The following is a 20,792-nucleotide window of genomic DNA, read 5'->3' as shown; positions in this document are numbered from 1 at the left end:
TGCAAGAAGGTGGATTGTTACAAATGGAAGGAGCAAGAATGGAACAGTGCAAGGAAACCAATGATTGCAACAAACAGGTGTTGCACATGTGGGGAGGTGGGATACTTCAGCTATGAGTGTCGAAATGAGAAGGTTGAGGGTAAATTAGTGAAGGCTGGAGACGAGAGGCAACAACTAGCCAGTTTTTCCCAAGAAGCCCGATCACTGAAGAAATCCAGGAGATCCTTGATGAACAGTGTACGAGAAGACAGAAGAACACATGGCAGCAGTGTAGAAGGAACAGGAATCTTGGCAAGAAATGCTCTCCTATTGTTGTGGCAGGACCAGCGTCAGATGAAGACCTGAAGAGGATGCAGATTTGCAACCAGTGCTAAACTGGCTGCAGCAGAGTACAGTGCGACCATCTTGGGAAGAGGTTTCTAGATTCAGTCCTTTGACCAAGAGCTACTGGAGTCAGTTGGACCTTCTTTGTTTGAACAACGGACTGCTGGAGCATCAGTGGGAGACACCCGATGGCCTCAGCAAGTATCGGCAACTGGTGGTTCCGAAGAAGATGAGGTCTGAGATCTTGGGTGAATCCCTTAACCAGATCAATAGTGGGCACCTTGGAGTGAAGAAAACTCTAAGCCGGCTGCGACAGAGCTTCTATTGGATTGGCACATGTCAGGATGTTGACGAGTGGTGTCAGGCCTGTGATGTGTGTTGTGCCAGGAAGAGACCCAGGAAACGTGGTTGCGCTCCTCTCCAACTGGTCCAAATGGATGCACTGATGGACAGAGTTGCAGTGGACATTGCTGGACCTCTGCCACTCACTGAAAGAGTGAACCAGTATATATGTGTCGCCATGGACTAGTTCACAAAGTGGCCAGAAGCGTATGCTATCCCCGACCAAGAGGCTGCAACTGTTGCTCAGGTGTTTAATGACCAGTTCTTCTGTCGTTTTGGGATGCCACAAGAGCTACATTCAGACCAGGGTAGAAACTTCGAGTCTGCTGCTTTGCGTGAGTGCTGCAAGTTATTGGGGATCAAGAAGACCAGGACGACCCCAGTAAGGCCACAGTCAGATGGGATGGTGGAGAAATTCAACTGGATCCTAGGATAAGAACTGGCCAAGTACTGCATAGATGGACAAACGGAATGGGACCAGAAATTATCTGTGTTGCTGATAGCATACCGGTCTACCGGCTACAGTCCTGCAAATTGATGTTGGGCCACAAGTTACGGTTACCAGTTGACTTGTTAATGGGAAGACCACCTGGTGAAGAGCTGGCTACAGACACCACCGGCTATGTGAAGCACCTTCAGGAAAGGCTGGCTGAGGTACATCATCAAGTGCGAGGAGCCCTCAAGTTTTCAGGAGAGGTGATGAAGTGCAGGTACGATGCCAAAGCAAGTAAGGTGAGCTTCAAGGATGGTGATCAAGTTTGGTTATACAATCCTCAGCAAAAGAAGGGACAGTCACCGAAGCTGCAGAGCCGATGAGATGGGACTTACACTGTGTTGGACCGCCTATCAGACGTTACGTGCTGGATTCGGGGAGGCAGGAAATCTTGCCCAAAGGTGGTACATGTGAATTGTCTGTGGCAGTAACATGGGCCAGGACAGTACAGCTGGGACGTCTCCGAGGAATTGTGCTTTCCCGCGCCAAGGATGTTGAGGAGGACAATGGAGCTGAAGTGCAAGAGGATGGTGACAGTTTCCTGAGGGAAGAAGTGATTTGGAAAGAGGACTAGGATCTTCCTGGAGGAGTGGACTGTGTGGAGGAGCAAGGACGCCACTGGAAGTGGAATAGAAGAAGACCTGAAAAGTTGAAGGATTATTTTGTGTATAGTTAGATGCTTCATTAGGATTAAGATTTATGTTTGTATATATTGTGTACTTTTGTCGGGACGACAAAGGACTCGGGAGGGGGTAGTGTTAAGAAGCGGGATTTGCCAGCTAGATAGTCGAACAGCTTCTTGACGTTTCCCAGTGTTTACCATAGGTTCCAGTACGAGTCAGAGTTGCCAGTTTGCTGCTGTTTGTGAGCGTAATTGTTTGGTAAGTTTAATTTTTGTGCTCTTTTTCTTTATAAAGTTTTATTTATGTGATTGCTTGTTAAAATATTTAATTTAATTTGAGTTTGTATGCTAAATAATTTACAGTGTTATGTAACAAAACTCTTGCATGTTTTGATGTCTCCTAGTTGGTTAATGTTAACTGCTGCACCGTCGAGTTTGTGATAGAAGCTTCTCGTGTAATGTAAGCTTATATAAGGATGGGGAAGAGACTAGTGGAAGTTCAGTCGGGTTTCGGTTCAGTTTGAGTGTAGTGCAGTGTCAGGACTTGTGAAAACAGTGAAGTGTTGTGAATGCATTAAGTGTAAATGCAGTTGGTAAAGTTTGTATAGCTCCAGTGCCTGTGAGAATAGTGAAGTGACTTTGGAAAGCATTAAATGTAATTATTTGGAAAATAAAGACAGTGAAGTTAAAAAGCCAGTGTTTACCTACAACGCCTCATATGATCTTGTGTAATGTACAGTCACGCTTACTAATTTCTGCTCAGGGGTTACTCCTTCCTTCCCCCCTCTACCCTGGACAGAGGGAAGGGGGGAATCGAGAAACAAGTCTACCCCGCCTTCTGCCCCCAACTCCCCCACCCTCCACCTCCAGCTGCCAGTTACTGATTAAACGCAAATTTTCTCATGTCCTGTAAACATGACTAAACTGTCGTCGCACACGCTTTGAACGGCCAAGATTTGGACTATATTCTTAGAATAAATTATTACCGTATTGAACTGCATTCTCAAATTGAAAATATTCACCATCATTGTAATCCAGTGTCGTCCGCTGCACAATTCTGGGTTCCAGTGCTTACCTTTTCACTTCCCCCAGCTGTCTCTCTCTCTCTCTCTCTCTCTGAATTTACTTTTCCCACTCACTCTTTCTTTTTAAATTTATATAACCTTCTCTTTGCTTCTCTCCCCCTTCTCTCTCGTTCTTTGTCTTAAGTCTTCCCCGCCTCTCACCCCTCCCCTTCCCCCACCTTAGGCCTGATTAGCAGTCAGTTATACCGTCACCGCTCCTTCGTATATCGTGTGCAGGCAACATTTATCACACACACTTAGGTCAGATGTATGGAAAGCCAATTTTTTTATATATATATAATTGTATTTCTCATTATGTGCCAAGTTCACCAGACCAATATTCGTAATTTTATTAGCTGGGTAGCTGGGCTTATAAACTGCGCACACACACACACACACACACACACACACACACACACACACACACACGACTTAAATTTTGCACTGACAGCGTGGCGACTACAAATATAGTCATTCTAACAACTGGATCTGCTGGTTCCAAACCTTCCCTGTCCCAGTCAAACTCCTCATTCAATAACCGGTTATTGAATGAGGAGTTTGACTATTGGTATGGTGTTTTCTATTTGAACTTGGCACATAATGAGAAATACAATTATATATATATATATATATATATATATATATATATATATATATATATATATATATATATATATATATATAAAGAAATTGGCTTTCCATACATCTGACCTAAGTGTGTGTGATAAATGTTGCCTGCACACGATATACGAAGGAGCGGTGACGGTATAACTGACTGCTAATCAGGCCTAAGGTGGGGGGAGGGGAGGGGTGAGAGGCGGGGAAGACTTAAGACAAAGAACGAGAGAGAAGGGGGAGAGAAGCAAAGAGAAGGTTATATAAATTTAAAAAGAAAGAGTGAGTGGGAAAAGTAAATTCAGAGAGAGAGAGAGAGAGACAGCTGGGGGAAGTGAAAAGGTAAGCACTGGAACCCAGAATTGTGCAGCGGACGACACTGGATTACAATGATGGTGAATATTTTCAATTTGAGAATGCAGTTCAATATGGTAATAATTTATTCTAAAAATATAGTCCAAATCTTGGCCGTTCAAAGCGTGTGCGACGACAGTTTAGTCATGTTTACAGGACATGAGAAAATTTGCGTTTAATCAGTAACTGGCAGCTAGAGGTGGAGGGTGGGGGAGTTGGGGGCAGAAGGCGGGGTAGACTTGTTCGCGATTCCCCCCTTCCCTCTGTTCAGGGTAGAGGGGGGAAGGAAGGGGTAACCCCTGAGCAGAAATTAGTACGCGTGATTGTTCACCTAAAGGCTGACTATAGGAAGAACTACTCACTGAGCGACATCCTTCCCGTACTGAACTACTGCTGTTGGTGCCTGTGGCAGTGTAGGTGTAGGAAGGGAATGTAACAATATATTTCACTATCCAGTTTATGTGCAAGCCAATGTACAGTACAGTAATCATGTCCACCTTCATCCTTTTCTTTTTTGTCATCTCTCTCTCTCTCTCTCTCTCTCTCTCTCTCTCTCTCTCTCTCTCTCTCTCTCAAAGGACACACACACACACACACACACACACACACACACACACACACACACACACACACACACAAATACGAAACTACAGACATAATAGGTTATTAATTATAAAAGAAAAGGTGAGCGTGCTTCTATTGGGTGTTCTGAGAGAATATGTAGGCTACGTACTGGTGCTCTGTATTAAGCTCTTTCTCCATGTGCGTCATCTTCACTTTCATTCTCGTCACTTGTATCAGATTTTATGCTAATAACAAATTCCTCAAGCAAATGGTTTTGTGCGATGTCTTTGGCACGGTATTCTTCTTCGATTTTCTTCGTGTGGCTGAAACAAGTACGCCAAGTTTCAGGGGTTATCTTATAGCCTTGTGAGTAATTTCCTCAGCTCTCTTGAAGGACTGATCTCCGTTTGTTTCTTTTCTTTGCTACGCCCTTCAGCTGTGCCCTTATTAATTTAATAGGACTGAACATACAGTGGTAAGGAGGCAGTCTGAGTATCATACGTCCCTTTTCCATGGGCATTTTGTCTATCTTATATTCTTGTTTGCCTTTATGTTGTTTGCATATAAAATATAGTTCCTTCTTTGTCTGAGATGAATCAAATGTGACATTGGCAGATGACAGTCATTCAGTTATATTGCCTTTCTTGCTGCTGGTTGTTGGCATTTTATTGATGGTTTTTGAGTGATGGGAAACATTATCCATTATGATAAGGGATCTTTTTGGGATGTTTGGAAGTAATTGTTTCTCAAACCACTGCTTAAATCACTGATGGTCCATTGACTCGTGGTAATCTTCCTTTGCTCCATTTTTAGATCGAAACATCAAGAACCCTCCCGGCACAAAACCATTTTGGCCACCAGCAAGTAGGATGATGAATCGAGCTCCTCTCCCTGTCTTAAGTTTAGGCCCAACTACCACATCACCATCAGCCCAGCATCTCTCAACGCATATATTCTGATTAATCGAAGTCATCTAGGTAGATTTCAGGGCGAGGATGAGAACTATCTCTGTTGCCTTTTATTTTTCTCAGATACACATTTCTTGCAGCAACGATATCTTCTCTCTCCATTAATATCCTTCGCCCACTCTCTGCTTTTTTTTATCTGAAGCCCATCTGCCTCACAACTCTGTGTAGAGAAGTCCTTGATCCACTAAAGAATATGGGTGATGTCTTGGCCATCTTCAGTAGTTCCGTCAATGATGGAAGCTCACCCCTATCGTAAAACGAAAGTAATTCCCTCCTGATACAGTCCTTTGAAATTCATCTCTCTGTCCTGCCACAGTGGAGAGTCTTGAACGTGGAGGTAGTGTGTGTATAATTCAATCTGGTGACATCAAAATTCACTTTTAATCCTCCTGACGATCGTTTCAGAGGCCCCAGTTGCATCTGATGTTTTCTCGACCGCATGTGCAGTAGTTAGGCATGATCCTTCACTTTTAAAATACTTGTGGACACTGTGGATGATATTTCCTGGCTTGAGTTAAGTACTTGGTGGGCGCATACCGATGCCTAACTCTGACTCTGTCCTTTGATGCTGGTCTCTCTTTGTCAGGCATACTGTCACTGCCAGGCTGGATCGTGCCCATACCTTCCTCCCTGAAAACCTACATATAAGTAAACTCGAAAACATAATCATAACCCTTTCGATACGATGTCATTTAAAATAATTATGGTCAAGAGAAGTAATTTTTGAAGCTAAGGAGCGATGTATAGTTCATCCATCCATCCATCATCCAATCCTACGTTGCCCCATGAGGAGAGTAGGAGCCCGGGGTTAGGCAGTTGGTCCTGACATTTAAGATGAGAGTGACCAACCTCACTCATCCCTGAGTGGCATTACGTGAGCAATAAACCCCAACCATCCCTTGGATATAAACCTTCACCGGCTCAATCCGATTGGAGCACAATAATTACCCACTAAACCACCAGGCGCCATAATTTGGTTATATGGTTACCACCCAGCGTAGTAAATGGTTTCCTGGTGTGGTAAAAAATATCTAGCCTATATATTCGCCTCTATATTATATTCCAGCACCACCTTTACTTAAACAAAATCGTCTATAGATAGCCTGAACCAGGTTAAGAGAAGCAACATCGCACTGAAGGATTTGATAATGACTTCTCTAACAATACACACAAACTCGATCAATTTATTTCAGTTTGTAAAAATCGCGAAAATCAAAGTAGGCTAAAGGAAAACTCAAATGCCTAATATAAACACCTACATCGACTGAAAGACGAGAGAGCATGCTCTTGTAAGGGATGAAGGGTATAGGGCTCTCCATGCTATTTATAAAAAAAAAAAAAAAAAAAAAATACCCATAAAAAAAATTGTGCGTCCCGCCTTCACTCAGCTGTTGCTCAATGGCTGTTCTATTGAGCTGCCTCCCTTCCCACAGAACTCGTCTTTTCATTAAAATTTTTAATTATTCAGAGTTGTGGCACGATTAAAGGGTGCGGACTCATCTTAAAATTTAAATGTGTTATATCAATGCTTATATTAAGCAGGTATCCTTAATTTTCTGTTATATTACGGAGTGCCGGAGACGTAAAGGAATTGTTTGAATGCTGACCTTGGTTTGGACTGAATTATAATACTTTATTGACTCATATCTCTATCTTCCTACGAAAATTTCATTGTTGTTAAGCATAAAACAGATTTCATATTGCTTTTGATGATTATATTGCCGAAAAACTCAGGATCACCTCTGATAATAAAGAGAGTAACGGTTTAAACAACCACGAAATCGAACAAACACCTTCAGCTAATCAGAATATCGGCGGGAACAGTGTTGCCATATATGTCTGGCCAGATTAATTGGTAGATGCAGCAGTTATCCCATCTCAATCACAACCCAGCTCGGCGTCTTTCCAGTTACATTTTCTATGGCGGCAGTTCTTAAATTTTTCAAGTGATTCATTATATCCACTCTTTCGAAACAGCCATACACATTGGTGTATTATATTACTGCATGTAAAATCCAAGTTGTAGCTTTCTTCACACCATTTAATATTGACAGCACCTGTCCTGACACACCGTCATTCTTAAGTATGCACCAAACCTATATTTGAAACTGTAGAGACACTAAACATCGATCACTGGGCTGCGTGTGCTAATCACGGATATGCAAAGTCAACAATCATTTTAAAGAAAAAAAAATCTTTGCACAATGTATTGCTAAGTTGTATGAAAAAAAAAATATATATATTATGTTCGTCGTAAAGAACTTGAATGACTACCCATTGCCTTCGACAACGAAAACCGAAGGTTATGTATTCACCCCTTCGTCAGTCTGATTGTTCAAGAGATATCTTGAAAAGTTATTAATGGATGCCAATGAAAGTTTGTGGATATGTGGGTCATGGGCCAAGGAAGAGTTGATTGAATGTTGATGGTGATCTAGGTTGGAGACCCATTCAGGCTATTTTTTTTTTTTTTTTCGTTCACAAGACATCTAAAAATTTATTAATGGATTTCGATAAAATTTTATGATTATGTGGGTCAATGACCAGGAAAGAGTTCATTAAAATTTAGCAATGATCTGAGTTGTCTGGTATAAGCGCTGACGGAGGTGTGTAATCTCCGAGTGCTGTCATTCTTGTTGCATTCAGTAAATAGTATTGCACATACAAACAAGCTAGGAAGTGCTCCACTTGACAAATCCATTATACGTGAAGAACGGTCAAAACTTCCTGGTGTTTACTGTGGAAAGAGAGAGAGAGAGAGAGAGAGAGAGAGAGAGAGAGAGAGAGAGAGAGAAGAAGAAGGAGAAAAAGAAGAAACTAGTGCCAAAATCCAACACACAGCCAGATCATCGGCTACAAGCTGTGTATGCTGGGTGGGCCGGGATTACAGACTCGGCGTGGTGAGAAAGATTGGTCAATGGAAGAATTATATCATATTACAGATGGGGTTACTGAAGTTGGGAACGGAATTAGATGTAGACCAGTAGAGGTAAGGAAGGACATGATTTTAGGGAAGGAAAAATACTGTGATTCTCGAAGGAAGTCTGCAAGAAGGGAGGACGTGGAGGTGAGACAAGAAAGGAAAAGAAATATGTTGCTGTAGAGCATAAAGAGGACAATCAAGGAAAATATGGCGTACATATAGGATGGAACTGCAATGAGTACAGTGGGGAGGGCGGTCACCAGACATCAAATAAGAGTGACGTCTGTGCGACGAGGAAAGTGGACTCAGTCATACTCAGGCATGTTACTCTGAAATTTCACCAAGTTATGAAATACCACGTTGTTCATTTTATAACTCTTCTCAATCTCCTTTATATTTTAATACTTAGTTCCATGCCTGAACGACCGAATGATTTCTTATAATGCCGTTAGGATGTAATCTCTAAACACATCTAGAACCCAGAACTTAATTAATTTCTACTATTTATGACACGCATTGGAAATAATTCACACACACACACACACACACACACACACACACACACACACACACACACACACACACATCGAGGGTGAGGCTTGTAGAGAAAACTGAGAAAGAGTTAGGTTCAAAATATTCTTCTTTTTCCAATATTTAAGTTGTGATTAATTCGTCCTTTACATGCATATTGCTCATGACAGTATTTATATACATGTATGGATTCATGCGGTTTGTAGCAAGTCAAGATTATCTCAGGTCCAATTAGCAACTTCTCAATACTATTCGTGTTGGGATGGAGCAGATATGGAGTCCCAATAAAGTATTACCTACTGGTCCAACGTTTAACTCCATGGATACCTATCAGTAAACAATGTCCGTTTTTATTTCTATTGACAAGGACAAAGTATAAACTTTATAGCCGCGTTTTTGTCGTCCAAGCTGAGGGATTGGATTCGAAGCCATCTTCGGTAAAACCAATGTTTTTGTCAGCCAAAGTGATACGAAGCCGGCCCAAGCGTTTGTTATCAAAACCAAGACCGTCTTCGTATCCCACCCAAGCGTGGTCGGGAGCAGTCTTGGTGTAGCTTGGGGAGAGTGAGAATGGCCAGCAAGGACACATAAATGATAAATATCCTGAAATTAGCATTATGTACATGAAATTAGGGTGCAGGTGGCTAATATTAACAACATATAGAGCCAGTTCAGCACAAATAACGGCTACATGTAAGTTGCATATTCGTCAGAAGATCGTCTTCGGCGAACCCCTCGGTTTACTTTGCGATTGGCAAGTAATTTTTCGGTTCTACATATCCTGGACTGTTTTTGTGGACAAAAACAAAGCGCCCCAAGACGCGCTTCGAATCCCAAGCTCCAGCTTGGAGGACAAAAACACGCCTTATGTGTTCACTACACACTGATTTTGGTAGTGTGATTTATGATATCACATAGCTCCTGATTTCAGGCCGGTCATATTCTTAGGTATAGTCTCTTTCCTCCTTGTCCCGGTTTACCCAATACTGCAGCTGGGGCTCTTGATGTAACACTGACTATTTTCGACTGTATTGTAGGGAAATATTTCGACAGGAAAAACTGATTGCTTTAATGATCTTCGTGTAAATAATTGATGACATAAATCTAAGTCGTTGTGTACTGTATGTAAACCGATTTTTTTTTTTTCTCCAAACTGATGTTTTGGTCGGGCATAATGAAACGAATCTGGTTGAAGTATTTATCCGTTAAACTAAAATTGTCCCCGCATATTTTTAGCAAGCTGTGTATCATTCTTGGTAAATTCTGAAAATGATCAAGAGGGAAAAGCAAGCATTAACCCCTACACCGTGGGCTTGTTTACTAATGTTTTGCGTGTCCCGCGGGGTTATTCGGGCTCCGACAGACTCTCAAAAAATATTTGCCAAAAATCAGTTATTAGTCCTAGAAAAATAAAATTAAAAATGCTTATGGCACATACCTTCAGCTTTCTCCTGGAATGTTTGTTGAGCCTTCGTTCGTTACCGTAGGACTTGTGGCGACCTCTGAAGTAGGGTAACGAAGTCTCCACTTTACACTTCCCGACAACCCGTAATATGATTACCACAGCCAGATATAAACACTATAAACACTATTCTATAATTTTCAAGTAGTTTGGGATCCATACTCCAAAAAAAAAACACTGTGAAAGCAATGGAAATTACGAGCGCGTCTGATCGTCGCACTTGCGCTAGTTTGCTCTTGGTACTGTGTCATTTATTATTCATAAAACCCCTCACACTTTATATTTCTATTACTATATCACACTTATATATATATCTGGAGTCTTTCTCCATAAGTTTCCTTCAGTCGTATTAGTTTATTGTCACTGAAGTCATTCAATTTTCCATTCAGTAAAATACGTAGAGAGCCACGGATTCACTTTCACTGTTATAACATAAATTATTTGTACTCCTATTCTTATAGTACTAATTACTTACATTACTATTTACATTTTCTATTCTATTTTCAATATTTACCCTTCTATTTTACTTACACTATGTTATTCACTGTCACTTTCAGTAAGATAAAACTATAATACACTGTTCAATCATATGTACTGAACATCCATTGCTTTCACCTGCTGTTTACAAATTATTTACACATTATTTCCAAATCATTCTGCTTCCACACTTGCACTGTTAGAACTGCTTCTGGCTGTGGTAATCGAAGAAGCAGGTAACACAGAGGGGAACCTGGCACTCAGCGCACTGCCAAGAGGTGCGTTTGTGTTCAGGTGTGCGGCGGGTGGTATGCGCACATACCTGACACCTGCGAATCGCAGCCTTCCTTTTCCCTGTGGCAGGCATAAGCTCAAGTCTGTGCCGATCCATATACGCCCTCTGCTCAAGTCGGTCGGGAAGTGTTATTGGATGGCGCCTTGGAGTTGCTGCTGTCACCCTGCCATATCTTTCCAGCAGCTGCTGGACACAAGTCCTGGCGAACAACCTCAGGGAGAAGGACTTGGGTGGCTTGACCTTCATCTTGTACAGGATGAAGGCGTTCAGCATTGTCATATCTATCAGATGCAGAAAAACTTTCCTGTACCACCTAGTGTTCTTCCTGGGGCAGTCGATCTCACCAATCATCATGTCGGACTTGTCCACCAGCCGCATGTTGATATTATAGTCCAACACAGCATCAGGTTTCATCACAGGTTCGCCTGTCCTACGGTCGACCTTCCCACTGTCTCTCATCTCCCTCTTATGTACGGTGGTGAGCATGTGCACGACCCTCTTGTCATGCCACCGTATTGCCAGCATCATCTCAGACTTGCGTAGGTGCACGTCTCCTCGCTGCGAGGTTCCTGCCTCTGGGAATTTGGGGAAGTGGGCATGATTACTTTTCACAGTGCCGCAGGAGCCAATGCCGTGCTCAGAAAGGTATTTGGCAAGTTTCGGTGCTGTATAGTAGTTGTCTGTATACAGCACATGATTCCCACCAAAATACTTTTCTAGGAGCACTTTCACTACACAGCCTGAGAAGCCAAGGGGGTGTGTTTTATCCAGATCGACAGTGCTGGCTGAATATATGACAAAGTCAAGGATGTACCCTGTCTTACAGTCGCACAGTACAAAGAACTTAATTCCAAAGCGATGGCGTTTGCTTGGAATGTACTGAACAAACCGAAGACGTCCTCTGAACAAAACCAAGGATTCGTCAATGACAACCTTCTGAAAGGGGTGGAAGAATGACATAAACTTATCCTTCATTCTGCTCAGAATCTCCCGGATCATCCAGAATGGGTCGGTTTGGGAAGGTACATCGTTGTCGGCAAAGTGCAGGTTTCCCATGATGTTCCGGAAGCGATCTCTGGCCATGTACTTATTGAAGATGGGTGAGGGTAGTAAGGGGTCCATGGACCAGTATTCTTCCAACTCATGCTTCTTGGAGTGTGGCATGAGAAGCATGAGGGCAAAGAACACATACAGCTCCTGCACTCCCAGCATGGACCACTGTTGCATCTTGGCTGCACCTGTACCACTTGCAGCACGTTGTGATTCATACCTGCTAGTCTCATCACATATGTGCTGCATGACTTCGTCATCTAGGAAGGCCAAAAGGTAGTCAACACACTCAGCATTTTCGTCCATAGTGAAGGCAGGCTGAAATCCTGAGGAGCTCTCATCAAAAACTAGATTCTCTGGCACAAAATCTGACCCTTCCGTCCATGCGAAGGCGTCCAGGATTCCCTGTCGTGGCGGTGTAGGGCGGGTGGTGGTGGTGGTGGTGGTGGAGGTTGGCTGTGAGGGAGGTTTATCTCGGTCAAGGTCACTTGCACTGACCCTAGGTTGCCGTACAGCACTAGCAGCCCTTACCCTACTAGCTACACTACTTTTCACTCTCCTTGATTTACCTCTACCTGTACGGCCTGCCTTCACTGTTGGTACTGGTGGTGACTCCGACGATGAAGACTCTGGAGATAACTCAGCCGAATATGATGAAGAAATGAGTGAAGTGGGGCTTGGGGAACGGGGAGGTGAATGCACTCATGACTCATGGCGGGCTGGGTCATGTGGGGGCATTGTTCTGGGGCTAACACGCTGCCTTTTCACTCCCTTCCCAAATTCCTGTCCTTGCTGCACTAAAGGCTCCTTTCCCTTGGAGCTAGACACTGATTCACACACTGTAGCACTCGTTGTTGCTGTTTCTGGCACGCTAACCTCACCCGGCTCATCACAAGATTCACCCGAATCGTCATAGTCACTGTCCATCATAATCATGGACAATTCTTCCAGTTCACGTGCCACTACAGAGTCACTAAGGCCTTTCCTGCTTGCCTCACTACTTTTCTTAGGAGTAGAGGTCATGGGGCCCTTTGCAATGGGCGCAGAAGTGGCAGGAATGGCGGGGCGCGAGTGCGACATCGTTTCTCTACAGCGGAGGACAAGGAACTAAATGCCGCGGCTTATCTGAGAAGAGAAGGGTTGACAATGACACTTTTGGCTGACTGATGCTAACTTACATGCTAATTTTTTATAGGTAGAAAATCTCGGCAATACATAAAGAAATAGGTAGTTCCAGGTGAATGTAATTGTCAATTAGGATTCTCCCTTCCTTTCTGATATATATTTTTATTACAGACATCGATTACAAGGCATAATTCAAAGGGGAAATTACCGTGGTAATGTAGGGAATGAATGCACGTGAGGTTTTGTCAGGTGATAATTAGCCAATTTCTGGTGTATAACACTATCACTTACCTGTTTTTTTTTTTTTTTTGGTATATATTATTTTGTATAAGTATAGGGCATAGGGCTTATTTCAATGGATGAAATCTGTGGAAAAATCCGGGGGAAATTTGCATAGCGCAGCGTGGCGTGGGAGGTGAGAGGACAGGGTAATGGAGGGCAGGTAGGGAGGGGAGTCACGAAGGGGGTAAAATCGCTAAATTGTCAACAATGGATGGGAGTACAGATGAGATTTGGAGTGCTGACTAGTGTTGGACATTGGCAGTACTGATAGATGATACAAGCCACCACTTGAGAGCACTGGATAATTCAAAATAACACAGAATCACAAAAGTGATGCCCCACGGTATGATCCATTGTGGCCAAGCGTCATGAAAGTGACGCCCCGCGGTATGATCCATTGTGGCTGAGTGTCATGAAAGTGACGCCCCGCGGTTAAGGGGTTAAATATTATAAAATAAATAAATCGATGCAATATTAAGTCACAAGAAAAGAGTAAAAATAGCCACTTTTTCTGCTGCTATTTGAGTAGCCACAAATAGTTGCAGTCGACCTAGTATTATTTTACTTTTGAACACTGTGACCACTCATTATCTGGTAGGAATGATCTGATTCTGGCAGGATGTCCATCCTGACCTCCCACATCCATTCTGTGCCAACCGCCTTGAATAGTGGTCCTAAGTGAGATGACAGCTTGTCTGACTGACGCCGCAGCCACATCAACACATTGGCAGACGCTATTTGAACAAAGGAAGAACCATACATTTTGACACACACACACACACAAATATATATATATATACATATATATATACACATATACATATACAGTAATCCCTGTAATATCTGGACGCCCAATTTCCGGACATCCCCAATAACCAGACATTTTCATCCCGGGATCCAATATTCCCAAAATGGGCCTAAAACTGCAATTTTTTTTTTTTAAATCCGACTTTTTCCCGCCCGTAATTTGAAGTTGGCATGTGCGGCGTGGGCCAGCTGTGTTTTGGTGCGTCGTTTTGCTGATGTCCGCTAGAGCGCCCCTGCATCCTCCCCACTTACCGCCTGTCTCTCGTTGTATGTGCATGCTCGTCGTCATGGCCGCCCACGTGCTCACTTTTGTGGTGATGCCTTACCTGCTGCAGGCTCTCCTGCTGCTCTCGTGCCTCTTCTTCGTGTGTGTGATGATGGCCCCGCTGCCTGAGTAGAGGCAGAGAGTGGTTTTGACTCTGGAGAAGAAGAGGGAGATACTGGACAAGGTGGATACGGGATTGTCTTCCTCACGCATCCTTCGTGAATTCAACCTGGCTCGATCTACTTTGTTTGATATCAAGAGATCCCACGACAAACTCATGCAGTACACAGCTAACTTCTCGTCGAAAAGCAAACACGACGTGGAGAGGAAGGTGATGTATACTCCCAAGTATGCAGAAGTCGACTGCTCCATGTTGATTTGGTATCGACAGAAACGTGCTGCTCATGTGATGGTGCATGGCACGGAGCTGAAGGCTGCTGCTGAGAAGTTCGCAAGGCTTCACGATGCCCTAGACTTCAAGGCATCCGAAGGTTGGCTCTTCGCATTCAAGTTATGACATGGCCTTACCAACCGTAAGTCTCATGGCGAAGTTTTGGACGCCAATGAGGATGGAGTAGATGAGCTTCGGCACAAGGTGAAGCGCTTGATCGACAGGGAGGGCCTCACCCTCAGTCAAGTCTACAATGTTGACGAAACTGGCTTATTCTATCGCTCTTTGCCTACGAACCCTCTAGCCGAGGAGACGGAGAAGCGTGTACCTGGCTGCAAGCTCTGCAAGCAACGGATATCTCCTTTGTGTTGTGTCAATGCTAACGGCTGCACCGGCTCAAGCCTGTTATTGTTGGCCGTGCAAAGCAACCTCCATGTCTTCGTGGGGTGATGGATGTCCCTCCTGTCGTCTGGTACCATTCCTTGAAGGCATGGTTCACAGCCCAGATCTTCAAAGACTGGTTCCACCGCCATTTCGTCAAGGAGGTCATCCATTACCAGACGGAGAAACTGGGAATCCCACGTGACCAGGTAAAGGTCCTCCTCCTTGACAATGGACCTGCCCACCTGTGCGACAAGGAGTTGGTGGCTGAGAATGGGCGCATTAGGTGCATGTTTCTGCCACCTACTACTACTGCTCTCATCCAACCAATGGACCAAGGAGTGATCGTGGCAACGAAGAGGCTGTACTGATGGAAGTTCCTGGACGAGGTGATAGTTGTTCTCGAGGACGAGGACGAGCACAGGGAGGGACGGGACATGCGAGGCCAGCGAACTTTGGAAAACCTTCGCTGCTACATCAAGTCTGCCATCTACAACTGGGCCAGTGCATGGAAGGAAATCCCTGTCAAGACTCTAGAAAATGGTTGATCTTGTCTGCTTTTCGGAACGGATGTGGAGCACGATTTCCTAGGTTTTGATGTGGATGACTTCCATGCACGTCTATGTGAGCATGCACACGACGTTGATGTGGGCGAAGTGCGTTGGATGACGACGAGGGCGATCCTGGGTATCAGACATTGTCTGATATCGAGATTGCATCTTCAGTTGCAGGTGTCAGTACCCAGCTTGAAGATTCTGATGAGGACAGCGACGATGATGTGGACTCCTCTCAGCATGACACTATTCCAGCCATCCCCAAGCTGAGCGCACTCCGGGAACACCTAGAGTTCGTTCTGGACTACCTGGAGCACCCGGACTGCGACAGGGAGATGGGGGCTTGGGACTTGTGGGGGAAGCGAGCGCTTTCAGGCAGCGCATCATTAATCATCAAAATCGTCGTTCCTTGCATCAATCAACGATTGGCAGCTTTTTCAGGCCTGTGACCCCCACTGTGCCCAGCCCTGGCTCCACTCCATTGCCTCCCCAAGACAGGCCCTCATGCTCCGAGCCACAGCCCAGCACATCAGGCACGGTGGAGTCACTACTCGATGTGAGTTTGTGCCTCTCTTCAGAGTCGTCTGCAGTGGGTACGCCATCACCACGACCCAGCGACGCACCCTTAGGTCACTTGCATGAGCTACTCTCAGACTCTGACAGTGATTAGACACCTAGAACTTCTCCACTAGACCACACGGGAATTTGCAGTGTTGTGCAGTGACAAAAAATTAGTGCATAGTGTTAAGGAATTTGAGTTCTAAGTGAAAAGACAAAGATTTAATTGACTTTCAATGTAAGGTAAATTAACTAGAGTGTGTTATGTTTAGAAAATGGTTTTATGAGTGGAAAGACTTTAAGTGTAGAGTGCAACACTTATTTCATTAAGGTACATGGAGCACAAGTAAGACAAGAGTGCACAGTGTTAAGAGAATCGAATTCTGAGTGCAAATGACTAAGTTCGTGCAAGACTTCATGAACAGTGTACTGCAAGTGCTTCAGGAACTCCTTCTTACTGTCAGAGTCTGAGAGGTGGCGGGTTATTCATCGAGATGGCCAGGGACTTGCTGTAAGTACCCACAAGGTTTCATATTGTACTGTATTTTCCATACTTACGTCTAACACCTCATTTCACTCTTTTATGTCCCTTATTGGTGTGAATAGTGTCTTAGGTGCTATGCATGTGCAGTAGGGAGGTGTTTTTCTGAGTTAGGCTAGGTTAGGGTCCATAACTACCAGTCCAGGAGCCAGGGACTTGTTGTAAGTACCAGAATGTTTAATATTGTATAAACTCACCTCTAAAATCTCATTTTATGGTTCTTTTGCCTTTATTTCAGTCTTTTATGTCCCTTATTGGTGTGATTTGGGTCTTAAGTAGGTGCAATGCATGTCCAGAGGGAGTTGTTTAGGTGTTTTTCAGAGTTAGGGTCCATAAGTACAAATCCAGGAGGCTGGGGCCCAATATCCGGAGTGGACCACTCTCCGGACGTGCCTTTGGCTCTATTACGTCGGATATTGGGGGGATTACTGTATATATTGTTACATAGCCTATGATTTCATCATCCTTTGTGTAATTTTAACGCACAGTATGCTGCATGTTTGATCACGAGCGTGTTCTGCCTCAGTCCCCCCCTTCTACCGTTATAGTAGAGTAAGTCGTCCTTTCTGTTGTTCAGAGCAGGATTTTCAGCTCTTTGTCCCCATGGCTTCATTTGCGCGTCCTTCTTACAAGTTGTATCAAGCTCTGCTGGCCCCTATATAATGAGCTCAGTCTCTCCATTATTGCCACTTAGATCTGCTCCTCATTTTGTTCACATCTCTGTCCTCCCCTGTACAGTTATTATTGAGTGCTCAGGAAGTCTCCAACCATCTAGCAGCTGTGTAATTTGAGTATAAGTGTTGTTGCATTTTGTTCTTGTACTGTATAGCATAAGTTTAATTTGTAGGCCTAGTGAAGTTTTTGTGATTTATGTAAGGTTCTTTATGTCAGTCATCATTAATAATAGTTTGTATCTGTAATAATTTATCTTGCATTAACTGAGCATTACCCAGTGTATTTTCATTCTATCAGGGCTGACTTAGATAAATTTACTCTTGCTAATTTCGTGTTAATAGAGGCTATTGCAGTTAACCATATATTTAACCTGTTTTTTGCCATTACATTATCCTTATGAGTCCTGAATGTTTTGTTGTTAGTTTGAGCATTAAACTTTAACTTGTAATTTTACCTAACTCTTTTATTTTGAACCTGGACCTTTACGGGACGGTAGTGATTATTAGTATTCTCACTTAAAGTGTACATTATCTTTCTCTGTTCCGTAACATAAATTTGGCGACCTCTTATCAGGATATTCAGGATATTGTCATAAGGATATTGCTCGATATTTTGTGACTGTGATTTATTCATGATGTCTATTATTACTACACTTGATGAAGCCAAAGATGTTTTGTCAAATGTGCAAACAGTGTGTGATGTAGAAAACAGAACAAAGAATGAACTTAAGCTTGTTGCTCAACAATTGGGAATTGCTGTTCGCTCTCATCATTCTAAAGATCAAATTGTTGACATGATTAATGAAAGCTTGTTTAATGTAACTCCTCCAAATGAGCGAACGCAGATTGAATTAGCTAAGTTACAGCTAGCCCTGCAGGAGGCTCGTGTGAAGGAAGCTGAATTTCAAGCACGTGCTAAGGAGGCTGAGTCTCAGGCTAAGGAGGCTTGTGTTAAGGAGGCTGAATTTCAGGCCCGTTCTAAGGAGGCTGAGGCACAAGTTGAACTTGCTAGAATTCAGGCAGACCATGAGTATCGCATGCAACAATGTGGAACTGGATCATCTGGCTCTGATGATTTTGATGTGGCTAAAAATGTTAAACTTGTCCCTCCTTTTAATGAATCTGATTTAACTAAGTATTTTCAGTTGTTTGAGAGGGTAGCTACAGGTTTTAATTGGCCCAAAAAGTATTGGCCAGTACTCCTTCAAACTGTTCTCACCGGTAAAGCTCAAGTAACTTATGCATCTTTGCCTCAGGATCAATCTGATAATTATGATGTAGTTAAGAGCTTGATTCTTAAGGCCTATGAGCTTGTTCCTGAAGCCTATAGAGTAAAATTTAGGAGAACTTACAAGCAAGATAAGCAATCCCATGTTGAGTATGCAAAAATCAAAGAAGATCTGTTAGAGCAGTGGTTAAATTCTAAGAAAGTGGATTCTGATTTTGACAAATTTAAGCAGATGATTTTGCTGGAGGACTTCAAAAGGTGTATTTATAAAGATGTAAGCCTATATCTTGATGAGAAAAGAATAGATAATTTGTCTGATGCTGCAGTTTTAGCTGATGAATATGTTCTCACTCACAAGAGATATTCTAGAGAAAAAGGGAAAGCTGAGAGTAAGTACTTTGCCTCTACTCAGAGTACAGGTAACAGGAAAGAGAATAAAGATGATGTTTCTCAGGAAGTAAATACCAGCTTCACCTCTAGATTTCAGAAAAGTAAATGTACTTATTGTAGTAAGCTTGGTCATACTACGGAGAAATGTTTCAGGAGACAGCGTGATGTGAACAAAAAGGAGTCTTTAAATGTTCAGTCAATTGGTCTAGTTTCCACTCTTGAGAGTTCCCAGAATTCTTTAACTGAGTTAACTGAACATGCTTTGAGGGGTTACTTAAATTTTCATGATGGAGCTCCTCTTTTGAGCAGTAACGTGGGTGACACTCTCAAGAGTTCATGTGCTAATTTCCTGTCTGATGGTTTTGTCAGTCCTCTGGACAGTAATGACAGGAAATCAGTTAAAATATATCGTGATACAGGTGCTTGCCAATCCCTTATGCTGACCAGTGTTCTAGGCTCTAATGTTAATTCCTCTGATGAAACTGTAATCTTACAAGGTGTAGGGAATAATTACTTCTCTGTCCCTCTGTGCAGAGTGAATTTAGAGTCTGGTTTTGTTAATGGTTCCGTTATGGTTGGGTTGGTTGAGACACTCCCAATGTCAGGTGTAACTTTCTTACTTGGAAATGATATTGGTGGAAGTCAAGTGTGTCCAGCTCCTCAGTTGTCTAGTGAGCCAGTGGCTGCGGCCCAGGATTGTGATGTCCCTGATGTGTTCTCTGCATGTGCTGTCACTAGGGCTAAGTCTAAAGTTACTGGTGATTTAGAGGATAATGATGATGATGATGTTATCCTAGCTGACACTTTTCTTGCCAATTTGGACCACTCACCAGATGAGGCAGTACCCCATAGTGTTGATAATTTGTCTCGTCAAGAGTTGATTGAGTTGCAGGTTGCTGACCCTGAGTTGAAAGGTCTAGCTAACTCTGCTTACAGTGAAGAAGAGTCAGCCGGTGCTTCTACTTGTTATTATGTAAAGTCAGGAGTACTTATGAGGAAGTGGAGACCCCCAACAGCATCAGCCGACTGTGAATGGGAGGTTGTACATCAAGTTGTCATCCCTCGTGTTTGTAGGCAGGATATCATTAGAGTGGCTCATGATTCCAGTTTGGCAGGACACCTTGGAGTGAGGAAGACTGTGGCACGCATTTTGAAACACTTCTACTGGCCAGGTATCTTCAGGGATGTTTCCTGGTATTGTAAGTCTTGTCACACCTGTCAAGTTGTGGGAAAGTGTAATTAGACCGAAAAGGTTGCACCTCTAGTTCCCATTCCTCCTTTTGAGGCGCCTTTCACCCGTGTGTTGGTGGATATTGTGGGCCCTCTTCCTAAGACTTCTTCAGGATTTTCTTATGTGTTGACCCTGATTGATATGGCTACTCGTTATCCTGAAGCCATTCCACTTAGAAATATCTCAGCAAAGAACGTGGTTAAGGAAATGCTAGGGTTCTTCACAAAGTTTGGTCCGCCCAAGGAGGTACAGTCAAACCGGGGAAGTAATTTCATGTCAAA

Source organism: Coenobita brevimanus, chromosome 93 (assembly GCF_032717465.1).
Source record: "Coenobita brevimanus isolate Jiangsu-jjx chromosome 93, ASM3271746v2, whole genome shotgun sequence".
NCBI classification, from domain to species: domain Eukaryota; kingdom Metazoa; phylum Arthropoda; class Malacostraca; order Decapoda; family Coenobitidae; genus Coenobita; species Coenobita brevimanus.
This window is presented reverse-complemented; position numbering follows the sequence as displayed.